This window comes from Sinocyclocheilus rhinocerous, unplaced genomic scaffold (assembly GCF_001515625.1).
Source record: "Sinocyclocheilus rhinocerous isolate Xijiao unplaced genomic scaffold, SAMN03320098_v1.1 scaffold2834, whole genome shotgun sequence".
Taxonomy (NCBI): Eukaryota; Metazoa; Chordata; class Actinopteri; order Cypriniformes; family Cyprinidae; genus Sinocyclocheilus; species Sinocyclocheilus rhinocerous.
In genome coordinates, this window is record NW_015662588.1 from 17,159 (window position 1) to 28,002 (window position 10,844).

The window sequence follows — 10,844 nt, forward strand, 5'->3', positions numbered from 1 at the left end:
GGTATTTTCAAAATTCATATCATAACAAAAATAAAAACCGGTATTCGGTATGAACCGGTATACTGCCCAGCACTAGTTACCAATATCATTTCTGTGGGTAAGGTTTACAGAGTTCTTGTAGGGCTGGACGATATGGCCAAAATTGATATCACGATATATTTCTTAATTTCGGTCGATACGATATAATTCCGATATCGATATGAACACTATTTATCTGAAATAGAAATCTTTTGTAACATTATAAATGCCTTTATCATCACTTTTGATCAATTTTAAGCATCCTTGCTAAATAAAAGTATTAATTTCTATAATTTCTTTCCCAAAAAAATAATAAAAATTATACTGAATGGAATAGTGTATAATGTTACAAAAGCTTTTTATTTCAGATAAATGCTGATCTTTGGATCTTTCTATTCATCAAAGAATCCTGAAAAAAAAATGTACTCAACTGTTTTAAATATTGATAATCAGCAAATCAGCATATTAGAATGATTTCTGAAGGATCATGTGACACTGAAGACTGGAGTAATGATGCTGAAAATTTACCTATGTATGATCACAGGAATAAATTACATTTTAAAATCTATTCAAATAGAAAGCAATTTTAAATAGTAAAAATATTTCAACATTTTACTGTTTTTGCTGTACTTTGGATCAAATAAATGCAGCCTTGGTGAGCAGAAGAGAATTCTTAAAAAAAACAAAACAACAACAACATTAAAAATCTTACTGTTCAAAAACTTTTGACTGGTAGTGTAGGCTGATTATTCTTATAGATTGAAACAAATGTGCTTCAGCCAGAAAAAAGGGTATGAAAAGTGCTCCGAGTCGCTGCAGAAAACAAAAAAATTGAACAACAACAAAAACTGGAAATGTTGCTGGAGACGGGCTTATTTAAAATGCAAACTCATTCTCTGCCAGCAGGAGGTGCTTTTAGAGTGATAAAACTAGCGGTTTCTCCAGTAATGGCTGTAATCAAAGCAGCTCCGCTCATGAACGCTTCTTTATCAGATCAAATGAAAATGCCATCGAAACTTTTCTGAAGACAGTCGGTTCCCTTCAGAGATACATTCATATAAAACACCCGCGCCGTGTTATGATTTTGAAACGTGCAGTGCTCATGTTTATTCAACGAAGTCAAACGGCACAAATAAATCAATGTATGGGAAACACTGGTAATGTATATCGAAATATCGGAAATGTGTTTAAAAATCATATCACCGTTATTGAAAAAAATTATATCGCGATACATATTGATATTGAATTATTGTCCAGCCCTACACACATGATCTCACTTTCATTTAAATTCATGCAAATAATCTTACTGCGATACTTTATTTTTCTTCAGAATTCTCGTACTAACGACTTCTAGATTAAGTAACTAATGAAAATTAATGTATGATTTTTTTATCCATCCAGTTCAATATTGTGCTGCAAACATTAGTGACAGGTTTAATTTCTCAATGCTGGCAGGTGACTATGGTATAAGTGAGATAATCCATGGTTAGGTGTGCGTCAAGCTTTTTTTGTTTCAGGTCAGGTGATTCTTTGCCTGCATGTACGTATATAGGCTCTGAAAGGTAATTTTGGTCCAAAATATGTAAAAATACAGAAATCTAGTTAAAAAAAAAAAAGATTATAAACAAGAATTGTATTGATTAATTTTCACATAAGTGCAACACCAACTTGTGGTAACAAACAACCAAATGTACCTAGATTTTTACCAAAACATTTTTATGCATTGACATTTTTGAGTGATGTTGCTAGAAGTCATTGAATTAGTGTTTTGAAGTTTTTTTTTTTTTTAAAGATAAATAAATAATTTCACTAATACATGAAAAAGAATCAAACTATAAATCAACTATAACAAATTTTGCTATTGTTTGAATTAAGTTTGAATTCATATTTTAGTTTTTTTCAGGCTCTTGCCGTATGAGAGCTATTGAAATATACACTACCGTTCAAATGTTTGGGAGTCAGTATGATGTTTTTTGTTTCATAATTCTTCATTTTAATTTGCAAGAATAAATTAAATCGAGCAAAAGTGACAGTAAAGGCATTCATAATGTTACAAAAGATTTATATTTCAAATAAATGCACGTCTTTGAATTTTGTATTTACACACACACACACACACAAATTAGCAGCACAACTGTTTTCAATAGAACTGTTTTCATAATAGAAATTATTTTTAAGTAGCAAATCAGCATATTCGAATGATTCTGAAAGATCATGTGACACTGAAGACTGGAGTAATGATGCTGAAAATTCAGCTTTGCATCACAGAAATGAATTACATTTTTAAATGTATGTTAAAGTTGTTTTACTGTTAGTTATTTGGATATTTTGTTCTGTTTTTATTATTAATTTAAAATTTTTTTTTTTTAAATACAGTGATTTAAAATTTTATGGATTATGATGCTGACCTTGTGTTTGCCATGTAAATAGTCCTGATGCTAAACATGGCGTTAAAAAATGAATAAACGAACAAACAAATACTGTATTTTTGATCAAATAAATACAGCCTTGGCAAGCATAAGAAACTTTAAAAAAATACGAAAATTAAAAACAAGCAAAAAAACCTTACAGACACCAAACTCTTGAACTGTAGTACAAAAATGTTGCCCATTTCTACTGTTATTTTCTGTTTCACATACTGTCCATTTGTTTCTCACAACTAGTGTTGGGCGATATGGTCATTTTTCAAATCGTCATATCGCAAGCCCGTGAGATCGCCGATACACGATATTATCGTGAGTGCTTGCGTGCATGGGTGGGTGGGGGCAAGAGAGAGACTTTCTGTACTTATCAGTACAGTGAAAATCAAAAGTAGATTTCTTTTAAAGACCAACAGTTTAACACTAAATATTGGACATAAACGAACACGTTAAATATAAACGTATTTAAAACAGGCAAGTTCATATGTTTGGAGTAAAGTTAAATTGAACGGATACATCAGTCATACACCGCTCATGACGAGCCCAACGTGCCGCCACAGAAACAAGGATGAGATGCGTTCTAACATAACTGGCGTTAAACTCAGTTAGTGAGGGCTCGGTTAAAATATTGCACATTTATAGGCCGTTCACATTACTTGTTAAAATGCAATTAAATACCTTATATCAGCAGACGATGTACGTCTGTGTTTGTGGTTGGAGACAGGCTCTAATCCTCATTTGCACAAGTGTGAAATGCGGTGCTGAAGTGATATAGACAGGCAATTTGATAATAATAGCCGAATTATAATAGGCCGCCTAATAATAATAATAATTGAATACATTTATAGGAGAATGAGCCTAATATCGTCTTGACTATCGACAAAGACATGTGCTATCTTCGATAGCTATCTCTGACTATTGTCGATACACGATACTATCGTCTATCGGCACAACCCTACTCACAGTCACAACCATTGTATAGTAGCTGTGCTAGATGTGCATCCACATGCCTCAAATTCCTCAGTGCAACTTTGATCTAATCAGATGTTGACATTTGTCTCAACAAAAAGTCAGAGTCATTTGACCTGTGCATCGTGACCTGACTGAAGAGGTGTGTGTTTGAGTGAACACAATGTGACCGGCTGATGTGATCAGATGCCTCAGGTTTCTGCCGGTGCTCTGTGATTGGTGGAAAATGGGGCAAGGCCCTCTCTCAGCCCACTGACTGGATTAACACTTAACGGAAGCATGAGTTTCCACACGTGTGTTGCTTTGGAAGTTTAAATTAGATATGGATGTGCTTATTAGTCTTCAAGGCTGTGAGTGGCAGATGTTAAAGTATTCCTTGCGCAATCACGTGTTGCCACACAGCAGTGTTAGGCTGTATAATAATACACATGCTTTGTTCCATTATAAACAGCCCCCAGAACATAAATGTTAACGTTGACAGGCATCCACTGAGAATGTATTCAGAAGAGCTTACTTTTATTCCTAATAAGAAGTTGTTTTGCTTTGTTTAGACCAGTGGTTCTCAACCAGGGTCCCGGGGCCTACCAGGGGGCCTCAGCAAACTTTCAAAGGGGCCTCAAGTTGACTTGAGTTCAAAATAAGACAAAACTACTAAAAATATTTTGTCTTTGAGAACCAGGATTTTCACTGTCTTGGAAAAATGGATATATGAGTAAGCCTTATTATAAAAGTGTGATTTGTAGACCCAGAAAATTCGTTGAAATGAATACAAATTGCTTGTGCATTATGAGGGGCCGTACAAGCATAATTCATTTTGGCACTCTCACACACTTACATCATCCTTTCACATACATATATTTTTGCTTTCACGCACTTACATTCTCCATTCACATTGTACTCTCACACACATACATTCTCCTTTCACATGCATACATTTCTACTGTCACACACTTTCATTCTCCTTTCACATGCATACTTTTCTACTGTCACACACTTACATTCTCCATTCACATACATGCATTTGTACTCTCACACACATACAGGTACATCTAAAAAAATTAGAATATCATGAAAAAGGTCAATATTTTTTGTCACTCATTTCAGAAAGTGAAACTTTCCATTCACATACATACATTTCTACTCTCTCTCACACACTTACATTCTCCTTCCATATACATACATTCTGCTTTCACACACTTACATTCTCCTTACACATGCATACATTTCTGCTTTCACACATATACATTCTCCTTTCACATACATGCATGTCTACCTTTTTTGGTATCCATTACTTCCTGTTTAAGCAGGAAGTCACTCTCAGACCAGGAAATACATGTGCAAGACTTGCTCAGCTCTTCCTCACAATTTTACAATGATACTGTTCAAAGTCATCCTGTTTTCTTTTCAAGTACATATTTTAAGTTTTTCATTTTAAAATATCATTATGTAACCTACGTGTTCTACAGATCTGTGTACAAGTGTTATGATACTGATTTTGATCATCAATAAATAAGACTTATTGTTTTCATTGTTGACTGTAACATTGTATTGTAATAGATAACCATTTTGCACAAATAGGAACAATAGTTCAAAGATAAAACTGAAATGAAGCATGCTTTTTCAGGTTTTTCAGGTAGGTCTAACTATTCCAGTTAAGGATGCACTGATCAGGATTTTTCGTGACCGATTCCAATTGCCGAATTTTTTTTTTTACAATCAAATGATCCCATTCACATACTTGTTGCCAATTTATTTCCTTTTTATTACTTTTTTTTTTTTTTTACATGTTTATTTTGCTCCGTTATTGGCCAAACTAACCTTAAACAAACAAACAAAAATATATGCAACATGAAGCAACTGCACAAAACAAAAACATCAGACGGGCTGTGCAACCTCCCACTTTATTCACTTCCTAAATTAAGTGGGGGGGAAAAAAAAGGCAACGCGGCTATTTGCAGTAAGTGTAAATAGCAGAGGTGGGACCAAGTCATTGTTTTGCAAGTCACAAGTAAGTCTCGAGTCTTTATATATGATTCTATAGACAGAGAAAAAAATCCATTGACGCTTGTAATACGTGTATCTGGCAACACGACTGAGGCTGAGCCCGCGTCCTTATATTGGATAAAAAAAATAAAATAAAAAAAACAGGATAAAATGTAATATTGTGAAATATTATTATGATGTAAAATAATGTTTTTCTATTTTAATATAAATTAAAATCTGATTTATTCTTGTGATGCACAGCTGAATTTTCAGCATCATTACTCCAGTGTTCAGTGTCACATAATCCTTCAGAAATCATTCTAATATACTGATTTATTATCAGTGCTGGAAACTGTTGTGCTGCTTAATATTTTTTTGGAACCTGTGATACTTTTTTCAGGATTATTTGATGAACAAATAGTTAAAAAGGACAGTATTTATTATATAAAAATGGTTTCAGTTCACAAAACTTGCAAATCTACTGAGTTCCCCAGAGAAACTGAGTGAACACAAAATGGTGATGGAAATAATTTAAGTGGGAGAAAAAAAAAAGTGTATTTCAATGCTTTTACAAGCAAAGGCAAAAGCATTGACACAATTTTTCTTTCCATCTAATTTTTTTATCCCTTTAGGGGTTTCATACTTTTTGGAACTTGAAGGCATGGCCATTATGAACTGCTATTTTATTGCAGAGAGCAGCATGAACATTCTTCTAAACATCTTATTTTGTATGCCATAGAGAAAAGTCATGTGGGTTTGAAACGACATGCGTAAATAATTTGCACAGTGTTATTTCAAAGCATATATTTGAAATATCATTTAAGGGCTGAAATATCTAGAACAACTTTGTTATCTAGCCCTAAGTGTCAGAGGTGCTTCATGAGAGAAGGCAGAGACAGGCAGAAACCAGAATCTGATGGAGTGACTGTAGGACGTCTGTGACCACTGCAGCTGCTGGTCTTCACGTGGCCTCACCGTGTGCTATTTGTGGCCCGAGCTTTGAATGAGTTAGTTGCCACAAAGGCATTTGACTCGTACTACAGGCAGACACAGGTTTGAACGCCTCCCCTTGCTTGTATTTATTATGAGCTGAGAGAGAAAAGGCATCATTAAAGGTTTTACTTTACAAATCCTCTTTGTGTTTGATACCTGGAGGAGGTGCTGAACCGAAGCCAGAGCTCAGGGAAAAGAATCGCCGGACTTTATCTGTATTTTGAGGATTTCCTCGCTTTGATATTTTGAGCTGGTAAGAAAGAGATCTGAAACTTCAGACTTAGCAGCCTCTGTGGATTTGATGTCTTGCTGTTTGTTTGTTTTTTGAGTTTCCCATGAAACCCGTTATTGGTTTTTCTCACTAAATGATGCAATGGAACTCATTTATTTAATGTGCTTAAGGGTTTCTCAGTGGCCTTCTGGGAGACTCAATATGGGTATTTCAAACTAAATTAGGCTATCTTCTGATGTCTTTCCTTTGTGTAATCAAACATGAATGGAATATTGTAAAGTAGTCTTTCTGTTTTAGCCGTGATGCATTTCCAGTAGAATGAATGTAATGCAGGTCAAGAACATGTTAATGTCATATTTCACTTAAAAAAAAAAAAATCAGTTGTTTTTATGACCATTAAAATGTTGAGTATAAAATACATATTTAGCATAGAAATTAGACCTAGAATGACCCAAATATCAGAAGCTTTTCATCTCCGTTAGGAGCTGATGAAATAAGGTGTCCTGTTACTGTAAACTGTAAAAGGGAATGACACCTGTAAGCGCACATTCATCTGTTTATTTGTGTACAGTATATTTATTACATGTGTGTCTTATTCTCTCTAAATATGATCAGTAGTGATGTTAGCTTTGCACTTGTGTGTTTATTAAAAGATCCTACTGTAAGGTTCAGGCGATACCTTGGCTTACCTCCAGTCTGCTCTTGGCTTACAGCTATTACAGTAACGATGAGTAAGAGAAATCACACTGGTTGTGGTGGTAGTACCAGGCCCAAATATCATCACTCTTGTGACTCTCCCAGCTTATGTCAGGATTGCGCTTCTTGCATCAACTTTAGAATTCCTTTAGAAGGTTCGAAAAGACTTTTCATATTTTGATTGAATGTTTTATATTGATGTCATAATTCATAAACTAACACTGCACTATTTAAGATCCTTACTGTATACTGCTATAAAATAATACAAGGTAAGTGGAGAAAAAAAAATATTAGTATGGCTGATGGAGACAGATAAATTGATTTTGAATTGCCACTGTATTTGATTCAACAATTTTTAATTTATAAATTCAAGTAATGCAAGAATGGTTTAACAGATGATTTTGAATTGTCACATTGAATTGAATAATAGTTTTACAAACAGTTATTTTTATTTGTTGATTGAATCGAATGCAACAGTGAGCATACAAATGGCTTTTTGAATGATTTACATTAATTTGTTAAGCAGTGATGGGTAAAATTACTTACAAATTGTAGTCCATTACGGAGTACAAATTACATAACGTAAATTGTAGTTAGTGACGCAAGATATTGGATTACACATTAGGTAATGTATTCTTTGATTACTTTTAGATTACTTTTGACTTAACTCGCAAGAAAATATTTTCCATTCTTTACCAACATCATGAAGTGCATCAAACATTACACCAGGGTTACCCCAAACTGGAAGACTTTCTAAATGTACATAAGCAGAAGGATTTTTTTTAGAAAGGAACATTTAAGAGAGAGGAAAAAGGATTAGGGCAAATCAATACGTTATGAATAATTTACTGGCATTGTGTAAATAACATGTGATGTAATCTATAAAAATATAACTGTAATCTGAGTGTGAGAGACTTAAATTGTAATATCTAATTACACGTATTTAATTTTTGGAAGACGTCTTAATTTTTGACGTGATTCAGATTATTTGTACTCCGTTACTCTAGGGCTGTGTTCGATACGACGATGTAGGCCTATCGTCACAGCTATTTGACGATAGGGGTATCGTATCGATAAAGTTCGCAGTAAAGTTTCAGTATCGATATCGCAGCACGGCGCAGCAGTTGGACCGCGCTTTATTTTAATACAAGTAGGCTACAGCGTTTAAAAACAGAATTGAAAAGTGCAAGGTTTCTAAAAAAATAATGAATAGAGTATAAGGTTTAATCTGGCCGCAGAGGAACCCAACCGCCGGGTTGCCTGATATAAAGAGACGAAATCCCCGACACAGAGCTTCACACTTGCGCAATACAGAATTATCTGATAAATGTTAATTCTTTTTGTCAACCTGGCATTGGCTGGCAACCATGTGCACGCGCTCTCCGCTATGGATAAAAGTGCTGGCTTTCTGAAAACACCGGTAAGCTTGCAGTTTAGCGATCTCCACTTCGATATTCTATTCTCAGAAAAGTGTAATTCATCAAGTGTTCATTTACGAGAGAGAGAGAGACGGTGTATTTAAGAATTGCCTCCGTTTTTGCCACGTTTCTCTTAACAGTGAAGCGGTGACCTTAATTGCTTCAGAAACGATGTTACCAAGATATAGCCTAGCTCTTCAGCGGCGAAGCTCTTTTATTGATGAAATTGCGGGGCAGCGCTAAAGTTTCTGTGTTGCTGGATGTCTGTGCGCGCGCAGTGTGATCTGTTTGAGTGACTAATGTGTGCGCGTGAGCTACAGTAAAGACAGCGCATTAGCTAAGAACGCTTCTAATTTTTGTTTTTACTTTTTTAAACGTAGAGAGTGTGATAATTTGTGCAATGATAACCTACCAGCAATGTAAGGTGATTTTATTAATATAATAGAATGAGTATATTACAATATATATTAGAACGAGTACATTATTATTTATGGGCTTAAAAATAAGATGCAATCAATCAGAATATTGTACCTGGTGGGGAGTACGAGTACCCAATATTAACATGAAACCTATGCCATTACCTATTGTTATACTGTGGTACTGTTATGGAGGCCGTTCATAATGCAAAGGTCAACTGCCTGCTCTGCCTATAGTTAGCAATGGCCCTATAGTATGCAGTGTTTAATAAACAGCTGTTTTACTGAATTCTGCTGAGGTAAAAAAATTGGTGCAGTATCTTATCGTGGCCTCTGTATTGGGTACATATTGTGTCTTTGTTGGCAATACACAGCCCTAGTTACTACCTAGCACTTAGGGCTGCACAATTAATCAAATTTCTAATCGCGATTACAATTATGGATGCCACAATTACGTAATCGTTCAAAGCGGCAATTAATCGTTCAAAGTCCACTTATGTTATTCTGCATGCTTAAGATGCGTTTGTTTTCTTTCTACATGTTATCTTAAAGGTTTTTCCCATTATTTTAATTTTAGTTGTAGTATAACATAATACCATTCATATTTTTACTTTTTTATAATTTAAAGAAGAAACCAATCCGATGTATAGATGACATTTGAGGCTTAATACTATAGAAAAGCAATAAAAGTTTTCATGAAGAGGTGTGTGTGTAATCAGTGCAATGGATGATGGGAACTGTAGTCCAGGGTGATGTGTAACAGTCTGTGTAGTGTGAGAGTCAATGTAATGGTAGAATGACCTCTAGTGGCAATCGGCCGGAAGGCCACGGACCGGATTCGTGACACAATCATGCAAGTCAAGGACTTTGCGTGACTTTGTATTTAAGCAAACCACAAGTGCGCTGATTGTCTACTGGGAAAAGCACTTGTATAATATTTTAATATAAAACATAATATTGTATTATAATAATGTTAGATAATAAGCTTTTTTTTCCCTTTTAGATCACCTTTGCTGTTATCTATGCTCATTTAAATTAATCTGTAAAAAACTAATAATAAATGTAAATGTAAAAAAACTGTTAAAAGTAAACTTTATCAAATGTGTAAAACTAATATATATGCTCATTTAAATTAATCTGTAAAAAACTAATAATAAATGTAAATGTAAAAAAACTGTTAAAAGTAAACTTTATCAAATGTGTAAAACTAATATAGATTTGTCATACTTTTATGTTGTGATGCCTGCATTCACTTGTAGCATTTAATATTAATATTAAATATAATTTTCTGTTTTTTTATTTATTTATTTTTATTTTTTATAAAAAATAGTAGAGCATTTTAACATTGACTATTGATTAGTCATTACTCTTAAATAATTAATTAGTTAAATAATTGTTACCAAAAAAGTATAATTTGCTAAAGTATGATTACAAAACCTAAAATATATCAAATTAAATAGAAATGTCTTTAAAATAAACCTAAAATAGAATGCAAAGTAAATGTAAAAATGGCAACTTATTAAAACTAAAAATGATTTTGTTAATAACCTTGACTTGAAGCAAACTTTAATGGACTGTTTATCAGAATAGTTATCACTCTTGCTCTTTCTTTTGTTTTTCCAGATCATTGGCCCTACAGTGAAGAGTTTGTGTGTGTTTGTGCGTGTGTGTGTGTGTGTGTGTGTGTGTGCGTGTGTGT